This window comes from Crocodylus porosus, unplaced genomic scaffold (genome assembly GCF_001723895.1).
Source record: "Crocodylus porosus isolate Cpor-Errol unplaced genomic scaffold, CroPor_comp1, whole genome shotgun sequence".
NCBI classification, from domain to species: domain Eukaryota; kingdom Metazoa; phylum Chordata; order Crocodylia; family Crocodylidae; genus Crocodylus; species Crocodylus porosus.
Window position 1 is genome coordinate 4,242,516 of NW_017728948.1, and position 9,807 is coordinate 4,252,322.

At 44.2% G+C, this 9,807-nt stretch overlaps 1 protein-coding gene across 2 annotated transcripts in view; it reads right to left on the minus strand.

Moving 5' to 3' along the window:
• PTPRA (protein tyrosine phosphatase, receptor type A) overlaps positions 1-8,205 on the minus strand; it is a 146,140-nt gene extending 137,935 nt beyond the window's left edge. Inside the window, exon 1 of one of the 2 annotated variants that reach the window (XM_019552973.1) lies at positions 8,077-8,205. The gene's annotated coding sequence lies outside the window, so the exon portion shown is untranslated. The remainder of the gene's footprint in view (positions 1-8,076) is intronic. The other variant, XM_019552974.1, reaches the window with a different exon arrangement.
• Between the last annotated feature and the right edge of the window lie 1,602 nt (positions 8,206-9,807).

Consider the following 9,807-nt stretch of genomic DNA (forward strand, 5'->3'; position numbering starts at 1 on the left):
TCCTGCCCTTTGGGCAGGGGGCTGGACTCGATGATCTCCCGAGGTCCCTTCCAGCCCTGATGTCTATGAAATCTATGAAAATCCAAAGACAACAGTCATGAAACTGGTCCTGCAAATGAACAGGTAGTGCATTTTTTTGAGGAAAAGATAAGTGATGGCACCTTATTTCAATAAAGATTCTTGGTTAATTTGTGTTTGTACAGCAGCTCGCACAACAGTGTCTCCACCCCCTTGAAGCCAGCCCTCCCCCATGGAAGTAAATGCAATTCAGCCCAGTGGATAGCACAGGAAAAACAGACTTGAGAGGTGAGACAGAGAAGCACACTGCAGTAACCGAGAGCTTTGTCTGGTATATAATCTTAATGTCTCTCGGATATCTAAGAGTTGGAGATGGATACTCATTCATCCTGGCCTACAATGACTGTAAACCCACAGACAGAATAACCTAGACCAAAATAATTTGTGGTTAATATAATTTAACGTACTCCCTCCCTGCTGTTATTTAATCAGATTTATAATCCAAGGCATTCCTGGCGAAGCAATATTATAATAGACCATAGCTGCAAAGCACTCTACGCCTGAGCACAGCTTACACCTGCAATACTGTGGTTTGCCAGGAGAGCTGTCTGTTCCCAGGCCTTTGCTAGTCCAGCTGCACTGGTCCCATGTCACACCCCTGACTGACACAGCTAGGCCACCACGTAGCCTAGTCTGAGTGAGAAGAAATGACAGCATTACTGACCCAAAACGGCAGTAGCCTAACATGGGGCAACTGAGCAGGACACAAGCCCTAGACACTGCTCGAGGGGATGGATACCAGAAAGACAGGGAGGGGGCCACCATGCAAGCATTTCTTGGCTGCAGGAAGCAGCAATGCAGGTTGGGGAGCCCAAGGCATTCTAGAAATCGTAGTTTTGTAGCGTAGCAGTGGAGTTTCCCGCTGCTGGAGGGAGAATTGATCCCATTTTTCGCTGCCAAAAATCATCATTCCCCTCCCTTGACATAGGCTTCAGCAGCAGAAAAATGGGATGAAAGTCCGCCCAGCACCCGAAAACTCCATCACTGGTTTAGAGAAGAACAGGTCCCAGGATCCCTTGCACTCCGTGACGTGACCTGCCCGGCTGCTGCTCCTGCATCCTGCGGAAGGCAAAAGCTAGGACAGGAGGAGGGGGAGAAAGGTGGGAGAGGACCGCCTGGCGGGGGAGATGGGACTCTTCACACGTGACACCTCTGCAGAACTGCCCCCGCTCCGTCTCTGCTGGGAGTCTCCAAACAGGATGCTCATCTTGCTGGGGTGATCGTACCCTTGGGCAGGGGGCTGGACCCCATGATCTCGCAAGGTCCATTCCAGCCCTAACGTCTGTGACACCTACGGATGCTAGGAAAGTGGGACTAGGTAGGTTTAGAAATGTAGAAGGGAGAGGAAAGTTCAGAATCCAGGATCCAGCACCGTCAAATCAATTAATCTGCCCAGTGATGCTACTTTAACACGTTTGTTACCCTTCATATCTAAGGAAAATCACTTAAAACAAGCCGGTTTGGTTTATTAAGGCTGATGGTTTCATCATGAATTCCAGATGGGCTTTGCATTTTTTAATCCATGCAATACTTAATCTTCTTTGAAAGCAGTCTAAGGTAAAATTTCACAAACACAGAGCATAAGTAAAAGCCTGTAACTCTTGCCAGGAATTAGGGAATGTTTTTCTCTCTCAAAGTTTAGCAGTATTAAAAGATTATTTAAACAGTGAGGTAATTCCATTCTCCCCAATTGTCAAGGGGGGTGGATATTAGCTTCCTGTCTTCCTTTGGACAAAAAAAGTAATTACAGGAAGTTATTTCTATCCCGAATGACTTGAATCTGCTGATTCAAATATTGGGAACGTCAGCTATAATCTTTAATAAATTAATTTCTCTTTCCCACTTTTAGGTTCAGTCCCAACCTGCACTGGGTATAAAATACACGAGTAGAGAGACAAGTCAAATTCAGACATACATTAAATTGATCAGCCAAATTCTGCCCTCAAATAACTAACACATCAACTACCACCTTCATAGCTATGCTTTTCTGACGCAACAGACTTCTTCAAGGACAAACTTCTTCGGGCAGAGACAAAACTTTCCTCAAGGGCTGAAATGAGCTCTTCAGGAACCGAAGAGCATTAAATACCTCACTATGTATATGGAAATGCTGCTGCGTGCGTCCTTTAAGATGCTGGGCTGCAAACGCTTCTTTCTTCCTCCGAGAGAATGAGGCCTCCGCCGCATAACGTATGCTAGTCACATTGCGTAATGCAGTGCTCGGCACTGCCCGAGTACTACAGAAAAAGGCTCAATATGTCAGTAAAACATCTGATACTAGAATGCAGCAGTCGGTAGAGAGATTCCTCCTGGACTTGATGGAAATATTTAGCCACAAACTCTAGAGCGTAACTGGATATAAATGGTAAACTACCCTTTCACTCTGGACGTGTGACAGTTCCAGCAAAAGGAACTGACTGGATTTGATTAAGTAACCTCATAAAAAACAACAATAGGTTTAATAGAAGTCCCTTATTGTGGGTGGTTGGTATCCTAGGAAAAAACATACTGAAAAACAAAAGCCAAGGGATATGGGGAAAGAGTGATATTAAGATCCAACTCCTAGGGCAGTGGTTCTCAACCTTTTTAGATGTGATGCTGCCCCCTTGTCAGACTCACGGCACCTTCAGAAAATGGCACTGCTGTCATTCATTTCTTGACTCCAAAAAAATAATAGAACAATTCTGTTGCAAAGAAGTCAAAGACAGGGGACAAAAGGCTTTTGACACTGTTGATTCCTATTTGAAATCTTTGGTTTATCTTGTGAATCATATGTAGGCATTTTCACACCTAATAGTACTAATGTAGAGCAGCACCCTGCAAGACCCTTAAAAGGATGTCACAGCATCTTTGTTAAGAATCACTGCAAAGGGCTCGGGCTCAAAATAGGACCCAAGCTCCAAAAGACGTCTACAGCACGAACGGCATAATAATCAAAGGTTACAATTTTCCAGGTTTGGGTTAGCTGCAACTCAAAGCTGGGATAAACAGAAAAACACACCTGCATACCCAGAAATGGAGAACCTCCCAATACCAATGCCATGAAAGAACATGAAAGATTGCTCTTGAACCATATGTAGTTTCGGCTGCACCCCAGACCAGGGTACACCGAAGTTTCTTACTAGAACAGCGATGCTCCATAGGATGCTGCTCCAAAGCTCTTCACAAACTACAGGATGCTCCTGCACACCATCCTACCTGTTGGTAAATTAAATTTGTTGAAGACTAGCTCGAAGAGCAAGTGCACATCTTTCCCCACAGAAAAGCATGAAAATGTGATATTTTTGAGCTCAAGTAAGTTGGCTCATCCCTCTCTAACCTATAACCTAATGTGGTGCTCACTGAAAGTTGCTTTTTGGTGTTCTCAGCACAAGGGCCAAAAGGCCCTACTGGGATGTGGATCCTAAACTTCTTTCTCATTCTTAGGAGTGATCCTGCAGGGAAATACTGAAACTTACTGGTAAGACAGTGAGAGAAGCCGAGTATAGAGCCAGCACTTAGAGACTCCACCTGAGATCAGAGTCTTGTTGGGCTGGGCATTGAACCCTGCAGAAGAAAGCAGCAACAGAGCTGGAAAAAACAAACCCAGATTTATTTCCCAGGTGCAAATCCAGCGCTTCCGCCACAAAATTATCCTCCTTTCTCAAAGCCAGATTGTGACAATTTTCTGGGGCTACTCCAGAGTCACTGAACAAAAACAGAAGTAAGTTGTTCATGATTTGGTCCAGAGAGAGAATGTTTTTATGACTCATCTGCCCCAAAGCTTTCACTACCACTATCACTACCCTGTTATATCAGGATAAGCTACTTCAACCTGTCACTTTTTATAAATTTCATACAAAATTTCACTTAAAAACAAAGTGCCAAGCCAAAAAAAGGAAGAACAAAGTTAACATCTAAAAAATAAATGGATTTTAAAAACATGCAATTATGGAACACACACGCATCTGTGGTTTATGGAGAAGGCAAAAAGTTAAAGTTTCAGTCACAAAAAATTAGAGATGGAAAAGATTCATGAAGTCATTTAGTTCGGCACTATTGAAGCAAGCTTCATCTCCAGAGGTTATTTGTACTGTTCTGGGAGCCCTGAACTCAGGACACACAGAATGAATACTGTATCACCCTGAAAAGAAAAAAGGGAGGGGGGAGAGAGCGAGAGAAACCTTTCAAAACTACCCATCCAGTTCCAGCTCCCCGGTTCTGGAACACAGCATTTTATCCTGTTTTGCCAGTCACATAAAAGTCATATGGTCTTCAGTGCTGCAAGGTTTATTTACCAGCTAAAGTACCTTTTGTATAAAAGAAGTCTGATCGACAGCAAAATGGCTGCATTTTCTTTTCTCTGTGACCACCCTCACTCCTCCCCTATAAAAGGTTGGAGAGATTCCAGTTCACTTTAATGTAAACTGTGATCAGAAGTGGTATTTAACATAGTTTAATTTTAAATCAGTTCTAAAAGAAGCTACTCTTTAACCTCAATCTGTCTGTAAGGTCAGGACTCCAAAAACCCAACTTCCTCCCCAATACATTTTATGGCATAACAGGGCTCCATTTGACAGATCCACAAATAACAGTGCGGGAAGAATCCTGGAGAGATCCTATTAATTCTCCCAAGTTTTAACTACTGTCACCAGACATGGCCTTTCTAAGTGCTTCCCCAGCTGTGCTCCTAATGCAGACCAAGGTTCAGAAAGTGTGTCGGTACTACAGCTCTCCAAGTCTGCAAATCAGATCTGTTTTGTGAGCAGACTCACTTGACAAGAAAAAAAAAAAAAAAGTGAGATTTGTATTATTTTTGCATTTGGCATTTTACGTAAGCCCTGCAACCTCAAGGGCTGTATGCATTCAGATGCGGGAAAATGGGGGAGGGAGAGAGGGGGAATGGCAAGGATGTAGAAACTTTTTATTTGCTTTCCAGCACATTCGGAGAAATTTCAAAACAATTTCATTTGAAGAAGCAAGAGTTTGATTCCCACGTCCACCTGTTAGGGAAAGCAACTGAGCTTCAGCAGGCTTCTCCTCCAAATCTGCATGTGGAAAAGCAATTTTAGTGCCCCGAGTAGAGTTAGTTAGCCCTGTTAGTCTGAGGCTGCAAACAGACGTCGCTTCTGCACTACGACAAAACTTTTATGGCAGCACAAAACCAAAGTGAACACATGTCTTAGCCCTTTGATGCAAAACAACTGCCCAAATTCCTGAGCACAACAATTCCCGGTCATAGTTTGTGCCGCATTTTCATGACAGACCTCTGATCACTTATGGCAGGAGAGAGTGGGCAGCCTGGAGCTAACATGCCTCACATTCAGAAGTTGGGGCAATTAACACGGTTCACCCCGTCCTTATATTAAAGCTGAACTTGGTTGATTCCCTATAATCAGAGCTTGGTAACCTGCTGCAATACTAGAATACAGACCACAGAAGCAGATGTACAGACCTGGTTCAATGAGGGGGCTGTAGGACACAAAGGCTGCGATCAAGGCACATGGGCAGTGTCTGTAACTGGGACAGGAGGGCATGCTTCAAGCTGCTTACGTGAAGTACCTGTACTGCAGTTAGCTCCTGTGGCCCCAGATTTAGACTTAGTGAAAAGATATTTCAGGTTAGTTTCAAAGTCTAATGAACAGAACACTGCCATGATTTTAAAGAGTCTAAAAAAGCAGCTCTTGGTCTGGATTTAAAACTTCCCCCCAAAGTATCTGGAACCTGAACACTGTGGCACTGTGTTAACACAGGGAAGTCAGAAACTGAAACTGAAAATGCCTGGGTGATTAATCCGGGGATGTTTCACTTTCTGCTCTAATAGACACACAACCTGGACAATTTCTAGTAGGGAATTTAAGATGGCCTAATTCCATACTCCATAATTCTGGAAACACATGGTGCACTAGCAATGGAAATGCCCCATTCTTCCAAAAATGAAGGCATTTTGCCTGCAACAAAACAATTCCACAAGAATTTCCTTCTCCTTCTAAAGTCTCCACATTACATGTTCATCTTAGCAAAAAAGCTCCATCAGACCACCAGTTTGCTCCCAATGTTATAGAAATATGAAACAAACAGGATTATTTTCAAGCCTTGCCTTCATAAGGGACAGGCTTTTTCTTCTGCCCCCGTGACATCTCTTGCAGTTTGGATCTCCCTTGACCAAGGGGCAGCAGTGTCACAGTCTCATTTCAAGTCTTCCTCTGCCAACTGGAAAACTTATTCTTACTGCTCTCATTAGAGTGCTGCTCTCATCTACTGACACCCTCTCAGCTTACAAAGAGAAAGTCTCATTTCAGTGGCTCAAGGGAACGAAGGCTGAATGGCTACCAGTCTGGGTGGGGATATGGCTGCCTGGAAGGAATCCCAAGAGCTAATGATTCCTCCTGTTATAAACTATTTACATGGGAACAATCCTATGCCAGGGGCTCTCACTTTCTTTCCCATTCTTACCACCAAGACACAAAGCCACATATAGGCCACAAGCTCACTGTGCCCAGCACCACCCTTAAAAGTGCCATTTGGCTCCATGCACAACTGCCCAGACTGGATGGAGAGGAGCTGAGTCTGCATGGTACTGAGGACAAGCGAAACAGTGTGGAAACTCAGCTGTAGCAATTAGCCTGCCCTTGGCACCACATACATGGTTATGCTCATTCCCGTCTAGGCAGTATATGCACATGCAGAGCCAGTGGCGCATTTGAAGTTGCCTGTGCATGACACAATAAAAGCTGCAGTCTTGAATGGCATGAACGTGAAAGCAGAAAATCTAGATTCCCCGAGATACCTGCTCTAGCATTAGACAACAGCGCAAGTCAAGCATCCCGGGTTCTGATTTCTAGTGTGCCTGTGAGATACTTACGGCAAGACTCTATAAATTGCGGAGTGATCACCCAACACAAATCACCCCAAACAAGTGACTTCAACCAGTGTTAGAGATCCTACTTATTGATCCTAGCTCTTCATCCCACTATGCGATGAGCCCTTTTCTGCCAGGCTCAGGACAGGCTGACACCACACTCAGTTCAGATCTTTTTTCTCAGCTTTATTTCTCTTGCAGAAAAAATTAGCTAAGTCCACATTAACTGCCCTCCCCCAGAGTCTGGTAATTTCTTGCAGGCTTCCATTTGCTAAGCCAGGGGTAGCTAACCTGTGGCACGTGCACCACAACTGGCACAGGCAGGCTTTGTGTGTGGCACAGGGAGGGAGCGGGCAGCACTGCAGCAGATAGAGCAGGAGGCAGAAAGCAGAGCAGCAGCGTAGGCAGGGATAGAGGGCAGGAAGCAGAAAGCAGAGCAGCAGACTGGGCACAGTAAAGCATGAGAGCAGACAGGGAAAGGGGCCTGGAGTGGCACTAAAAGGGGTACATGGCTAATTTGTAGCACACCTGCCAAAATGGTGGTCTCCACTGCTCTAGACCACCTGCCTGAATAATAGAGAGGCTGTCTGGCAGAGAGCCTCCTGCTCCAGGGCTTTGGTACAACAGTCTCAGCTGGGACACAGCCAAAAGGCAGGTGAGGCTGGACCCCGGCTCCTTTTAAAGAGCCAGCTACCTAACAGGTACAGATATGCATGTGTGTACATTACCCCTTAAGAAATGCAAACATCTAGAACTCTTAGTTCAGAAATGACCTTTTATTAAACCAACCAGGACATCACAAATAAAAAAAAATTAAAAAAAAAATCTTTTTCTGCAAGCTTTCAGGCTCAAAAGCCCTTCATCAGGCTCAGGGAAAATTAAAAGATGGTAAAAAGTCCCCATAGGTAGGAAATAAGCTTCATTTTGCGCAGAGGAAGCCAAAGATGGAAATCTGTCCCTTTGGGTCCATGAAAGTGTCTTTGTGAGTTGTTCTGAGTTGCTCTTTGTTGTGAAGATCAGGTAGGATTTCCTTTCCTGGAGGTGTCAGATGGCAAGCAGGGAAGTGTAGAAATCTTTCTTGCTGTTCAGCAATGAAGTTTAAAATCCAAAATCAATGCACATATGGGGAAACCAGAGAGAAGGGTCGAATAACTTACCCAATGTCATACTTCAAATCCTCAGCAGCTTCATAATTTAAAATCCTTGTTCCTTCTTGTTCTCTAACCACCAGGAATGCTGTCTCTTTATACCAGTGGTTCTCAACCTTTTCTAGACTCGAGACACCTGTTGGAAAATGCCACCTCTTAAAATGTTCACTCTTTTTTGCCTTCAGAAAAATAGACCAGTTTTTCTGTTGCAAATAACTTTCAAAGACCACAACTATGAATTTCTATTTGAAATCTCTGGGTCTATTTTGTGAATCATGTTTGTAAACCTAACAGTGCTAACATTATGAGACCCCTTGCAACACCCTTGAAAGGATCTCAAGACACCCCAGTTGAGAATCACTGCTTTATATGGTAAACCCTGGCTAATTCACCTGTAAAATAATTGGCCACAGTAGTTTAATTCACCATTCTTTCAGTTCCCCATTAATGCCCCTCCCCATCTACTCCTCATAATTGGTCACCACAAAAAATTGCCATTATTTGCATTCTCCTTGGAGTGGCAAATCATCTCGTTTCCTGGATGCATTCTACTCTATTACTACATTAAACTACTTGCTTCGGAAAGACCAGGAACCAGTATTTTCACTGCTGCCAAAAATTAGAGCAAATGAGATTTTATTTATCCTCCAAGATAAGCCATTGTTCCCTATTTCTCTAGGCGCACACACCTTAGAGAATTGGCAGTAGTTTAAACATGAATGATTTAAATCTTACATCACTGGTTTTCAACCCTTTTAGACTCAAGGCCCTCTTTGTTTTGCCCTTGAGGGCTGGCAAGGAGATACAATGCCTTTAATCCCCGAGTTGCCAGTTCAGTTCAAAACTAGCCAGGGCTCTAATGAAAGCAGTCACCATGAGAAAGGCCTACATGAAGGAAGTTGTAGGTCTCTGCTGTGCACCAGCATCCACGAGGGAGTTTATCTGACAAACAGCCAGGACCTCTGTGCATCAGGCTCAACACCAGCAAAAGAATTCAAATGTGTTAGGGACAATGACAAGCTCATTTTTAGATGCGCAGGCCATGACCCTGCTCTGTAAGAACTTCAGTCTCCAAGGCAGAGAAAGCAAAGGCAAGTGCCTATGATCTTGAAAGACTATTAGCTCTCAGTGCAGGGTGGCTCTGCCAAATCACTCATAATTGTACGCTGGACTTTCATGTGATGCTGCGACACCTGCAGAGAGCACGCACTACACCCCAGCACAAAGCTCGTACCCAGCGAAGCCTTGTGTGTTACAGGAGTTGCTAGACTCCATTCACACTAACTAGTCTTGCGTGTCACAACAGAAAAAAGCCTTCCCTGCAAACAACTCTTCATTTCACTTTCGTGATATATGGAGACAGCAGGGATCTTCTAGCAGCCACTTTCAGATCTCCAGTGAGCCAGGGTCCCTGCTGACGCTGTCTCTTCTCAAGAGTTAAAGGCTGCAGATCCGAGTATTCAGTTAGCATTTGGGAGTCAGCAAACATCTAAGGATCACCATACATCCTCAACACTTTCCGCAGGTCCCCTGTAAATCACGGAGGAGGCCAGCCTCCCTAGCATTTGTAAAACCTCCACTGCTGCACCCTCTCCTCCCCATTCCCTCCCCCAACCAGGGCAAGGGGCCAGGCAAGGATTTTTTTTTTTTTTTTTTTTTTAAAGAAACATGGCTTTATCTGAAGGCTCTTCTTGAAAGTTATTCAAATGTGTGCCAAGCTAAGCTAACAATCTCAGTATT